At 52.1% G+C, this 13,556-nt stretch overlaps 1 long non-coding RNA gene across 1 annotated transcript in view; it reads left to right on the top strand.

Annotated features, from left to right (window-relative positions):
- The window catches only part of LOC142249057 (uncharacterized), a 57,679-nt gene that overhangs the window by 43,684 nt on the left and 439 nt on the right, over positions 1 to 13,556 (top strand). The window lies entirely within an intron of this gene.

Here is a 13,556-nt window from a genome sequence, read left to right as displayed (position 1 = left end):
TGGTTTGCTGTGGTGTTTCTGGTGCAGCATATAATAGACGGTGTGCTCCTGCTGTGTGGTTTGCTGTGGTGTTTCCCGGTGGAGCATATAATAGGCGGTGTGCTCCTGCTGTGTGGTTTGCTGTGGTGTTTCTGGTGCAGCATATAATAGGCGGTGTGCTCCTGCTGTGTGGTTTGCTGTGGTGTTTTGGGTGCAGCATATAATAGACGGTGTGCTCCTGCTGTGTGGTTTGCTGTGGTGTTTCCGGTGCAGCATATAATAGACGGTGTGCTCCTGCTGTGTGGTTTGCTGTGGTGTTTCCCGGTGGAGCATATAATAGGCGGTGTGCTCCTGTGTGGTTTGCTGTGGTGTTTCTGGTGCAGCATATAATAGGCGGTGTGCTCCTGCTGTGTGGTTTGCTGTGGTGTTTCCCGGTGGAGCTTATAATAGGCGGTGTGCTCCTGCTGTGTGGTTTGCTGCGGTGTTTCCCGGTGGAGCATATAATAGACGGTGTGCTCCTGTGTGGTTTGCTGTGGTGTTTCTGGTGCAGTATATAATAGGCGGTGTGCTCCTGCTGTGTGGTTTGCTGTGGTGTTTCTGGTGGAGCATATAATAGGCGGTGTGCTCCTGCTGTGTGGTTTGCTGTGGTGTTTCTGGTGCAGCATATAATAGACGGTGTGCTCCTGCTGTGTGGTTTGCTGTGGTGTTTTGGGTGCAGCATATAATAGACGGTGTGCTCCTGCTGTGTGGTTTGCTGTGGTGTTTCTGGTGCAGCATATAATAGACGGTGTGCTCCTGCTGTGTGGTTTGCTGTGGTGTTTCCGGTGCAGCATATAATAGACGGTGTGCTCCTGCTGTGTGGTTTGCTGCGGTGTTTCCCGGTGGAGCATATAATAGACGGTGTGCTCCTGCTGTGTGGTTTGCTGTGGTGTTTCTGGTGGAGCATATAATAGGCGGTGTGCTCCTGCTGTGTGGTTTGCTGTGGTGTTTCTAGTGCAGCATATAATAGACGGTGTGCTCCTGCTGTGTGGTTTGCTGTTGTGTTTCGGGTGGAGCATATAATAGGCGGTGTGCTCCTGCTGTGTGGTTTGCTGTGGTGTTTCTGGTGCAGCATATAATAGGCGGTGTGCTCCTGCTGTGTGGTTTGCTGTGGTGTTTCTAGTGCAGCATATAATAGGCGGTGTGCTCCTGCTGTGTGGTTTGCTGTGGTGTTTCCCGGTGGAGCATATAATAGGCGGTGTGCTCCTGCTGTGTGGTTTGCTGTGGTGTTTCCCGGTGGAGCATATAATAGGCGGTGTGCTCCTGCTGTGTGGTTTGCTGTGGTGTTTCTGGTGCAGCATATAATAGGCGGTGTGCTCCTGCTGTGTGGTTTGCTGTGGTGTTTCTGGTGCAGCATATAATAGGCGGTGTGCTCCTGCTGTGTGGTTTGCTGTGGTGTTTCGGGTGCAGCATATAATAGGCGGTGTGCTCCTGCTGTGTGGTTTGCTGTGGTGTTTCCCGGTGGAGCATATAATAGGCGGTGTGCTCCTGCTGTGTGGTTTGCTGTGGTGTTTCCCGGTGGAGCATATAATAGGCGGTGTGCTCCTGCTGTGTGGTTTGCTGTGGTGTTTCTGGTGCAGCATATAATAGGCGGTGTGCTCCTGCTGTGTGGTTTGCTGTGGTGTTTCTGGTGGAGCATATAATAGGCGGTGTGCTCCTGCTGTGTGGTTTGCTGTGGTGTTTCTGGTGCAGCATATAATAGACGGTGTGCTCCTGCTGTGTGGTTTGCTGTGGTGTTTCTGGTGCAGCATATAATAGGCGGTGTGCTCCTGCTGTGTGGTTTGCTGCGGTGTTTCTGGTGCAGCATATAATAGACGGTGTGCTCCTGCTGTGTGGTTTGCTGTGGTGTTTCCCGGTGGAGCATATAATAGGCGGTGTGCTCCTGTTGTGTGGTTTGCTGTGGTGTTTCGGGTGCAGCATATAATAGACGGTGTGCTCCTGCTGTGTGGTTTGCTGTGGTGTTTCCCGGTGGAGCATATAATAGGCGGTGTGCTCCTGTTGTGTGGTTTGCTGTGGTGTTTCTGGTGCAGCATATAATAGGCGGTGTGCTCCTGCTGTGTGGTTTGCTGTGGTGTTTCCCGGTGGAGCATATAATAGACGGTGTGCTCCTGCTGTGTGGTTTGCTGTGGTGTTTCCCGGTGCAGCATATAATAGACGGTGTGCTCCTGCTGTGTGGTTTGCTGTGGTGTTTCGGGTGCTGCATATAATAGGCGGTGTGCTCCTGCTGTGTGGTTTGCTGTGGTGTTTCGGGTGCAGCATATAATAGGCGGTGTGCTCCTGTGTGGTTTGCTGTGGTGTTTCTGGTGCAGCATATAATAGACGGTGTGCTCCTGCTGTGTGGTTTGCTGTGGTGTTTCTGGTGCAGCATATAATAGACGGTGTGCTCCTGCTGTGTGGTTTGCTGTGGTGTTTCGGGTGCAGCATATAATAGGCGGTGTGCTCCTGCTGTGTGGTTTGCTGTGGTGTTTCTGGTGCAGCATATAATAGGCGGTGTGCTCCTGCTGTGTGGTTTGCTGTGGTGTTTCGGGTGCAGCATATAATAGGCGGTGTGCTCCTGCTGTGTGGTTTGCTGTGGTGTTTCCCGGTGGAGCATATAATAGGCGGTGTGCTCCTGCTGTGTGGTTTGCTGTGGTGTTTCCCGGTGGAGCATATAATAGGCGGTGTGCTCCTGCTGTGTGGTTTGCTGTGGTGTTTCTGGTGCAGCATATAATAGGCGGTGTGCTCCTGCTGTGTGGTTTGCTGTGGTGTTTCTGGTGCAGCATATAATAGGCGGTGTGCTCCTGCTGTGTGGTTTGCTGTGGTGTTTCGGGTGCAGCATATAATAGGCGGTGTGCTCCTGCTGTGTGGTTTGCTGTGGTGTTTCCCGGTGGAGCATATAATAGGCGGTGTGCTCCTGTTGTGTGGTTTGCTGTGGTGTTTCGGGTGCAGCATATAATAGACGGTGTGCTCCTGCTGTGTGGTTTGCTGTGGTGTTTCCCGGTGGAGCATATAATAGGCGGTGTGCTCCTGTTGTGTGGTTTGCTGTGGTGTTTCTGGTGCAGCATATAATAGGCGGTGTGCTCCTGCTGTGTGGTTTGCTGTGGTGTTTCCCGGTGGAGCATATAATAGACGGTGTGCTCCTGCTGTGTGGTTTGCTGTGGTGTTTCCCGGTGCAGCATATAATAGACGGTGTGCTCCTGCTGTGTGGTTTGCTGTGGTGTTTCGGGTGCTGCATATAATAGGCGGTGTGCTCCTGCTGTGTGGTTTGCTGTGGTGTTTCGGGTGCAGCATATAATAGGCGGTGTGCTCCTGTGTGGTTTGCTGTGGTGTTTCTGGTGCAGCATATAATAGACGGTGTGCTCCTGCTGTGTGGTTTGCTGTGGTGTTTCTGGTGCAGCATATAATAGACGGTGTGCTCCTGCTGTGTGGTTTGCTGTGGTGTTTCGGGTGCAGCATATAATAGGCGGTGTGCTCCTGCTGTGTGGTTTGCTGTGGTGTTTCTGGTGCAGCATATAATAGGCGGTGTGCTCCTGCTGTGTGGTTTGCTGTGGTGTTTCTGGTGTAGCATATAATAGGCGGTGTGCTCTTGCTGTGTGGTTTGCTGTGGTGTTTCTGGTGGAGCATATAATAGGCGGTGTGCTCCTGCTGTGTGGTTTGCTGTGGTGTTTCCCGGTGCAGCATATAATAGACGGTGTGCTTCTGCTGTGTGGTTTGCTGTGGTGTTTCCCGGTGCAGCATATAATAGGCGGTGTGCTCCTGCTGTGTGGTTTGCTGTGGTGTTTCTGGTGGAGCATATAATAGGCGGTGTGCTCCTGCTGTGTGGTTTGCTGTGGTGTTTCCCGGTGCAGCATATAATAGACGGTGTGCTTCTGCTGTGTGGTTTGCTGTGGTGTTTCTGGTGCAGCATATAATAGGTGGTGTGCTCCTGCTGTGTGGTTTGCTGTGGTGTTTCCGGTGCAGCATATAATAGACGGTGTGCTCCTGCTGTGTGGTTTGCTGTGGTGTTTCGGGTGCAGCATATAATAGGCGGTGTGCTCCTGCTGTGTGGATTGCTGCGGTGTTTCCCGGTGCAGTATATAATAGGCGGTGTGCTCCTGCTGTGTGGTTTGCTGTGGTGTTTCCCGGTGGAGCATATAATAGACGGTGTGCTCCTGTGTGGTTTGCTGTGGTGTTTCCCGGTGGAGCATATAATAGGCGGTGTGCTCCTGCTGTGTGGTTTGCTGCGGTTTTTCTGGTGCAGCATATAATAGGCGGTGTGCTCCTGCTGTGTGGTTTGCTGTGGTGTTTCTGGTGTAGCATATAATAGACGGTGTGCTCCTGCTGTGTGGTTTGCTGTGGTGTTTCGGGTGCAGCATATAATAGGCGGTGTGCTCCTGCTGTGTGGTTTGCTGCGGTGTTTCCCGGTGCAGCATATAATAGGCGGTGTGCTCTTGCTGTGTGGTTTGCTGTGGTGTTTCCCGGTGGAGCATATAATAGGCGGTGTGCTCCTGCTGTGTGGTTTGCTGTGGTGTTTCGGGTGCAGTATATAATAGGCGGTGTGCTCCTGCTGTGTGGTTTGCTGCGGTGTTTCCCGGTGGAGCATATAATAGACGGTGTGCTCCTGCTGTGTGGTTTGCTGTGGTGTTTCTGGTGCAGCATATAATAGGCGGTGTGCTCCTGCTGTGTGGTTTGCTGTGGTGTTTCTGGTGCAGCATATAATAGGCGGTGTGCTCCTGCTGTGTGGTTTGCTGTGGTGTTTCTGGTGCAGCATATAATAGACGGTGTGCTCCTGCTGTGTGGTTTGCTGTGGTGTTTCGGGTGCAGTATATAATAGGCGGTGTGCTCCTGTGTGGTTTGCTGTGGTGTTTCCCGGTGGAGCATATAATAGACGGTGTGCTCCTGCTGTGTGGATTGCTGTGGTGTTTCCCGGTGGAGCATATAATAGGCGGTGTGCTCCTGCTGTGTGGATTGCTGCGGTGTTTCCCGGTGCAGTATATAATAGACGGTGTGCTCCTGCTGTGTGGTTTGCTGTGGTGTTTCCCGGTGCAGCATATAATAGGCGGTGTGCTCCTGCTGTGTGGTTTGCTGTGGTGTTTCTGGTGCAGCATATAATAGGCGGTGTGCTCCTGCTGTGTGGTTTGCTGTGGTGTTTCCCGGTGGAGCATATAATAGACGGTGTGCTCCTGTGTGGTTTGCTGTGGTGTTTCCCGGTGGAGCATATAATAGGCGGTGTGCTCCTGCTGTGTGGTTTGCTGCGGTGTTTCCCGGTGCAGCATATAATAGGCGGTGTGCTCTTGCTGTGTGGTTTGCTGTGGTGTTTCTGGTGTAGCATATAATAGGCGGTGTGCTCCTGCTGTGTGGTTTGCTGTGGTGTTTCGGGTGCAGCATATAATAGGCGGTGTGCTCCTGCTGTGTGGATTGCTGTGGTGTTTCTGGTGCAGCATATAATAGGCGGTGTGCTCCTGCTGTGTGGTTTGCTGTGGTGTTTCTGGTGGAGCATATAATAGACGGTGTGCTCCTGCTGTGTGGTTTGCTGCGGTGTTTCCCGGTGCAGCATATAATAGACGGTGTGCTCCTGCTGTGTGGTTTGCTGTGGTGTTTTGGGTGCAGCATATAATAGGCGGTGTGCTCCTGCTGTGTGGTTTGCTGTGGTGTTTCTGGTGCAGCATATAATAGACGGTGTGCTCCTGCTGTGTGGTTTGCTGTGGTGTTTTGGGTGCAGCATATAATAGGCGGTGTGCTCCTGCTGTGTGGTTTGCTGTGGTGTTTCTGGTGCAGCATATAATAGACGGTGTGCTCCTGCTGTGTGGTTTGCTGTGGTGTTTCCCGGTGCAGCATATAATAGGCGGTGTGCTCCTGCTGTGTGGTTTGCTGTGGTGTTTCTGGTGTAGCATATAATAGGCGGTGTGCTCCTGCTGTGTGGTTTGCTGTGGTGTTTCTGGTGGAGCATATAATAGGCGGTGTGCTCCTGCTGTGTGGTTTGCTGTGGTGTTTCTGGTGTAGCATATAATAGGCGGTGTGCTCCTGCTGTGTGGTTTGCTGTGGTGTTTCTGGTGCAGCATATAATAGACGGTGTGCTCCTGCTGTGTGGTTTGCTGCGGTGTTTCCCGGTGGAGCATATAATAGGCGGTGTGCTCCTGCTGTGTGGTTTGCTGCGGTGTTTCCCGGTGGAGCATATAATAGGCGGTGTGCTCCTGCTGTGTGGTTTGCTGTGGTGTTTCCCGGTGGAGCATATAATAGACGGTGTGCTCCTGTGTGGTTTGCTGTGGTGTTTCCCGGTGGAGCATATAATAGGCGGTGTGCTCCTGCTGTGTGGTTTGCTGCGGTGTTTCCCGGTGCAGCATATAATAGGTGGTGTGCTCCTGCTGTGTGGTTTGCTGCGGTGTTTCTGGTGCAGTATATAATAGGCGGTGTGCTCCTGCTGTGTGGTTTGCTGTGGTGTTTCGGGTGCAGTATATAATAGGCGGTGTGCTCCTGCTGTGTGGTTTGCTGCGGTGTTTCTGGTGCAGCATATAATAGGCGGTGTGCTCCTGCAGTGTGGTTTGCTGCGGTGTTTCTGGTGCAGCATATAATAGACGGTGTGCTCCTGCTGTGTGGTTTGCTGTGGTGTTTCTGGTGCAGCATATAATAGGCGGTGTGCTCCTGCTGTGTGGTTTGCTGTGGTGTTTCTGCTGCAGAATATAATAGGCGGTGTGCTCCTGCTGTGTGGTTTGCTGTGGTGTTTCTGCTGCAGCATATAATAGGCGGTGTGCTTCTGCTGTGTGGTTTGCTGTAGTGTTCCCGGTGGAGCATATAATAGACGGTGTGCTCCTGCTGTGTGGTTTGCTGTGGTGTTTCTGGTGCAGCATATAATAGGCGGTGTGCTTCTGCTGTGTGGTTTGCTGTGGTGTTTCGGGTGCAGCATATAATAGGCGGTGTGCTCCTGCTGTGTGGTTTGCTGCGGTGTTTCTGGTGCAGCATATAATAGGCGGTGTGCTCCTGCTGTGTGGTTTGTTGTTTTGTTTCGGGTGCAGCATATAATAGACGGTGTGCTCCTGCTGTGTGGTTTGCTGTGGTGTTTCCCGGTGGAGCATATAATAGGCGGTGTGCTCCTGCTGTGTGGTTTGCTGTGGTGTTTCGGGTGCAGCATATAATAGACGGTGTGCTCCTGCTGTGTGGTTTGTTGTTTTGTTTCGGGTGCAGCATATAATAGACGGTGTGCTCCTGCTGTGTGGTTTGCTGTGGTGTTTCCCGGTGCAGCATATAATAGGCGGTGTGCTCCTGCTGTGTGGTTTGCTGTGGTGTTTCCCGGTGCAGCATATAATAGGCGGTGTGCTCCTGCTGTGTGGTTTGCTGTGGTGTTTCTGGTGCAGCATATAATAGGCGGTGTGCTCCTGCTGTGTGGTTTGCTGTGGTGTTTCTGGTGCAGCATATAATAGGCGGTGTGCTCCTGCTGTGTGGTTTGCTGTGGTGTTTCTGGTGGAGCATATAATAGACGGTGTGCTCCTGCTGTGTGGATTGCTGTGGTGTTTCCCGGTGGAGCATATAATAGGCGGTGTGCTCCTGCTGTGTGGTTTGCTGTGGTGTTTCCCGGTGGAGCATATAATAGGCGGTGTGCTCCTGCTGTGTGGTTTGCTGCGGTGTTTCTGGTGCAGCATATAATAGGCGGTGTGCTCCTGCTGTGTGGTTTGCTGTGGTGTTTCTGGTGGAGCATATAATAGGCGGTGTGCTCCTGCTGTGTGGTTTGCTGTGGTGTTTCTGGTGCAGCATATAATAGGCGGTGTGCTCCTGCTGTGTGGTTTGCTGTGGTGTTTCTGGTGCAGCATATAATAGACGGTGTGCTCCTGCTGTGTGGTTTGCTGTGGTGTTTCGGGTGCAGCATATAATAGACGGTGTGCTCCTGCTGTGTGGTTTGCTGTGGTGTTTCTGGTGGAGCATATAATAGACGGTGTGCTCCTGCTGTGTGGTTTGCTGTGGTGTTTCGGGTGGAGCATATAATAGACGGTGTGCTCCTGCTGTGTGGTTTGCTGTGGTGTTTCTGGTGGAGCATATAATAGGCGGTGTGCTCCTGCTGTGTGGTTTGCTGTGGTGTTTCTGGTGCAGCATATAATAGACGGTGTGCTCCGGCTGTGTGGTTTGCTGTGGTGTTTCTGGTGCAGCATATAATAGGCGGTGTGCTTCTGCTGTGTGGTTTGCTGCGGTGTTTCCCGGTGCAGCATATAATAGACGGTGTGCTCCTGCTGTGTGGTTTGCTGTGGTGTTTCTGGTGCAGCATATAATAGACGGTGTGCTCCTGCTGTGTGGTTTGCTGTGGTGTTTCTGGTGCAGCATATAATAGACGGTGTGCTCCTGCTGTGTGGTTTGCTGTGGTGTTTCTGGTGCAGCATATAATAGACGGTGTGCTCCTGCTGTGTGGTTTGCTGTGGTGTTTCTGGTGCAGCATATAATAGGCGGTGTGCTCCTGCTGTGTGGTTTGCTGTGGTGTTTCTGGTGCAGCATATAATAGACGGTGTGCTCCTGCTGTGTGGTTTGCTGTGGTGTTTCTGGTGCAGCATATAATAGGCGGTGTGCTCCTGCTGTGTGGTTTGCTGTGGTGTTTCGGGTGGAGCATATAATAGACGGTGTGCTCCTGCTGTGTGGTTTGCTGTGGTGTTTCTGGTGCAGCATATAATAGGCGGTGTGCTCCTGCTGTGTGGATTGCTGCGGTGTTTCCCGGTGGAGCATATAATAGGCGGTGTGCTCCTGCTGTGTGGTTTGCTGTGGTGTTTCCCGGTGGAGCATATAATAGGCGGTGTGCTCCTGCTGTGTGGTTTGCTGCGGTGTTTCTGGTGCAGCATATAATAGGCGGTGTGCTCCTGCTGTGTGGTTTGCTGTGGTGTTTCTGGTGGAGCATATAATAGGCGGTGTGCTCCTGCTGTGTGGTTTGCTGTGGTGTTTCTGGTGCAGCATATAATAGGCGGTGTGCTCCTGCTGTGTGGTTTGCTGTGGTGTTTCTGGTGCAGCATATAATAGACGGTGTGCTCCTGCTGTGTGGTTTGCTGTGGTGTTTCGGGTGCAGCATATAATAGACGGTGTGCTCCTGCTGTGTGGTTTGCTGTGGTGTTTCTGGTGGAGCATATAATAGACGGTGTGCTCCTGCTGTGTGGTTTGCTGTGGTGTTTCGGGTGGAGCATATAATAGACGGTGTGCTCCTGCTGTGTGGTTTGCTGTGGTGTTTCCGGTGCAGCATATAATAGGCGGTGTGCTCCTGCTGTGTGGTTTGCTGTGGTGTTTCTGGTGCAGCATATAATAGACGGTGTGCTCCTGCTGTGTGGTTTGCTGTGGTGTTTCTGGTGCAGCATATAATAGACGGTGTGCTCCTGCTGTGTGGTTTGCTGTGGTGTTTCTGGTGCAGCATATAATAGACGGTGTGCTCCTGCTGTGTGGTTTGCTGTGGTGTTTCTGGTGCAGCATATAATAGGCGGTGTGCTCCTGCTGTGTGGTTTGCTGTGGTGTTTCTGGTGCAGCATATAATAGACGGTGTGCTCCTGCTGTGTGGTTTGCTGTGGTGTTTCTGGTGCAGCATATAATAGGCGGTGTGCTCCTGCTGTGTGGTTTGCTGTGGTGTTTCGGGTGGAGCATATAATAGACGGTGTGCTCCTGCTGTGTGGTTTGCTGTGGTGTTTCTGGTGCAGCATATAATAGGCGGTGTGCTCCTGCTGTGTGGATTGCTGCGGTGTTTCCCGGTGGAGCATATAATAGGCGGTGTGCTCCTGCTGTGTGGTTTGCTGTGGTGTTTCCGGTGCAGCATATAATAGGCGGTGTGCTCCTGCTGTGTGGTTTGCTGTGGTGTTTCTGGTGCAGCATATAATAGACGGTGTGCTCCTGCTGTGTGGTTTGCTGCGGTGTTTCTGGTGCAGCATATAATAGGCGGTGTGCTCCTGCTGTGTGGTTTGCTGTGGTGTTTCTGGTGCAGCATATAATAGACGGTGTGCTCTTGCTGTGTGGTTTGCTGTGGTGTTTCTGGTGCAGCATATAATAGGCGGTGTGCTCCTGCTGTGTGGTTTGCTGTGGTGTTTCGGGTGGAGCATATAATAGACGGTGTGCTCCTGCTGTGTGGTTTGCTGTGGTGTTTCTGGTGTAGCATATAATAGGCGGTGTGCTCCTGCTGTGTGGTTTGCTGTGGTGTTTCCCGGTGCAGCATATAATAGACGGTGTGCTCCTGCTGTGTGGTTTGCTGTGGTGTTTCTGGTGCAGCATATAATAGACGGTGTGCTCCTGCTGTGTGGTTTGCTGTGGTGTTTCCCGGTGGAGCATATAATAGGCGGTGTGCTCCTGCTGTGTGGTTTGCTGTGGTGTTTCTGGTGCAGCATATAATAGGCGGTGTGCTCCTGCTGTGTGGTTTGCTGTGGTGTTTCTGGTGCAGCATATAATAGGCGGTGTGCTCCTGCTGTGTGGTTTGCTGTGGTGTTTCTGGTGCAGCATATAATAGGTGGTGTGCTCCTGCTGTGTGGTTTGCTGTGGTGTTTCTGGTGCAGCATATAATAGGTGGTGTGCTCCTGCTGTGTGGTTTGCTGTGGTGTTTCTGGTGCAGCATATAATAGGCGGTGTGCTCCTGCTGTGTGGTTTGCTGTGGTGTTTCTGGTGGAGCATATAATAGACGGTGTGCTCCTGCTGTGTGGTTTGCTGTGGTGTTTCTGGTGCAGCATATAATAGACGGTGTGCTCCTGCTGTGTGGTTTGCTGTGGTGTTTCTGGTGCAGCATATAATAGGCGGTGTGCTTCTGCTGTGTGGTTTGCTGTGGTGTTTCTGGTGTAGCATATAATAGGCGGTGTGCTCCTGCTGTGTGGTTTGCTGTGGTGTTTCTGGTGCAGCATATAATAGGCGGTGTGCTCCTGCTGTGTGGTTTGCTGTGGTGTTTCGGGTGCAGCATATAATAGACGGTGTGCTCCTGCTGTGTGGTTTGCTGTGGTGTTTCTGGTGCAGCATATAATAGGCGGTGTGCTCCTGCTGTGTGGTTTGCTGTGGTGTTTCGGGTGCAGCATATAATAGGCGGTGTGCTCCTGCTGTGTGGTTTGCTGTGGTGTTTCCCGGTGGAGCATATAATAGACGGTGTGCTCCTGTGTGGTTTGCTGTGGTGTTTCCCGGTGGAGCATATAATAGGCGGTGTGCTCCTGCTGTGTGGTTTGCTGTGGTGTGTCCCGGTGCAGTATATAATAGGCGGTGTGCTCCTGCTGTGTGGTTTGCTGTGGTGTTTCTGGTGCAGCATATAATAGGCGGTGTGCTCCTGCTGTGTGGTTTGCTGCGGTGTTTCCCGGTGCAGCATATAATAGGCGGTGTGCTCCTGTGTGGTTTGCTGTGGTGTTTCTGGTGTAGCATATAATAGGCGGTGTGCTCCTGCTGTGTGGTTTGCTGTGGTGTTTCCCGGTGGAGCATATAATAGACGGTGTGCTCCTGCTGTGTGGTTTGCTGCGGTGTTTCTGGTGCAGCATATAATAGGCGGTGTGCTCCTGCTGTGTGGTTTGCTGTGGTGTTTCGGGTGCAGCATATAATAGGCGGTGTGCTCTTGCTGTGTGGTTTGCTGCGGTGTTTCTGGTGCAGCATATAATAGGCGGTGTGCTCCTGCTGTGTGGTTTGCTGTGGTGTTTCGGGTGCAGCATATAATAGGCGGTGTGCTCTTGCTGTGTGGTTTGCTGCGGTGTTTCTGGTGCAGCATATAATAGGCGGTGTGCTCCTGCTGTGTGGTTTGCTGTGGTGTTTCGGGTGCAGCATATAATAGGCGGTGTGCTCCTGTGTGGTTTGCTGTGGTGTTTCGGGTGCAGCATATAATAGGCGGTGTGCTCCTGCTGTGTGGTTTGCTGTGGTGTTTCTGGTGCAGTATATAATAGACGGTGTGCTCCTGCTGTGTGGTTTGCTGTGGTGTTTCTGGTGGAGCATATAATAGACGGTGTGGTCCTGCTGTGTGGTTTGCTGTGGTGTTTCTGGTGCAGCATATAATAGACGGTGTGCTCCTGCTGTGTGGTTTGCTGTGGTGTTTCTGGTGCAGCATATAATAGACGGTGTGCTCTTGCTGTGTGGTTTGCTGCGGTGTTTCTGGTGCAGCATATAATAGGCGGTGTGCTCCTGCTGTGTGGTTTGCTGTGGTGTTTCGGGTGCAGCATATAATAGGCGGTGTGCTCCTGCTGTGTGGTTTGCTGTGGGGTTTCTGGTGCAGCATATAATAGGCGGTGTGCTCCTGTGTGGTTTGCTGTGGTGTTTCGGGTGCAGCATATAATAGGCGGTGTGCTCCTGCTGTGTGGTTTGCTGTGGTGTTTCTGGTGCAGCATATAATAGGCGGTGTGCTCCTGCTGTGTGGTTTGCTGCGGTGTTTCCCGGTGCAGCATATAATAGGCGGTGTGCTCCTGCTGTGTGGTTTGCTGTGGTGTTTCCCGGTGCAGCATATAATAGGCGGTGTGCTCCTGCTGTGTGGTTTGCTGTGGTGTTTCGGGTGCAGCATATAATAGGCGGTGTGCTCCTGCTGTGTGGTTTGCTGTGGGGTTTCTGGTGCAGCATATAATAGGCGGTGTGCTCCTGTGTGGTTTGCTGTGGTGTTTCGGGTGCAGCATATAATAGGCGGTGTGCTCCTGCTGTGTGGTTTGCTGTGGTGTTTCGGGTGCAGCATATAATAGGCGGTGTGCTCCTGCTGTGTGGTTTGCTGTGGTGTTTCCCGGTGCAGCATATAATAGGTGGTGTGCTCCTGCTGTGTGGTTTGCTGCGGTGTTTCCCGGTGGAGCATATAATAGACGGTTTGCTGCGGTTTCCCGGCGTTTCTGGTGTCGTGTGCCATCACTGATGACTCCACACATATCTCGCCCTCATTCCTTTGCTCCATCCTTCCTCTCCGGGTTCGGACGTTTTCCGAGACTTTCGTCGTGTACTTGGAGTAGATCAGTTTTTTAGGATTACTTCTAAATCTACCTTAGACTTTTAAGGGTTAAACCCCAACCCCCCCCGAGTCCCTGATGGGGTACATCTGAGTCCATCGTCACACGACGCCCCCTTCCGCTGTCGTCCTGCCGGGTTCGGACTCAGATTGGACTGCGTGGATTTAACTCTTAATTCCCCAAGGAGGAAATATAGAGCACAATGGAGGGTGAGTCAGGCGCTCCGTCGTGTGCCGCTTATATAAGAACACTTAGCAAATGTGACTGGATCCATTTTGGGTTTTTTTGTAATGTAAATTCTGGTTTCGCGGCGCCCCGTGGTCAGAATAATAACGGCAGTCCTGTGCCAGCTGGTCCTGCGCATGGGGCTTCCTCCAAGCTCAGCCCGTGACGTCACCGACTGCGAGATCCACCATCCCCGGCAGGATCCAGCGCCGTTCTCTGTCCAGACGCCAAACCTCCGACCAACACAGAGACCCAAAGGTATCGGCTGCGAGAGGAGGAAAAGCCAAAAGCTGATCTTCTGCGTGTTTTTTTTTTGCCTCTTTGCAATGACCGGAGACTGATCTATGAGGGCCGGGTGCCAGCGCCTGTCGCCAGCCTCAGCTTTTGTCACTGTGCCATTTTTTTTTCCCTGGTTTTATCTGTTTTGGGCATTTTGGAGCAACTGCTTGTGCCCATCTGTGTGCGGGAACACTG

This window comes from Anomaloglossus baeobatrachus, chromosome 8 (genome assembly GCF_048569485.1).
Source record: "Anomaloglossus baeobatrachus isolate aAnoBae1 chromosome 8, aAnoBae1.hap1, whole genome shotgun sequence".
Lineage (NCBI taxonomy): Eukaryota > Metazoa > Chordata > Amphibia > Anura > Aromobatidae > Anomaloglossus > Anomaloglossus baeobatrachus.
This window is presented reverse-complemented; position numbering and strand designations above follow the sequence as displayed.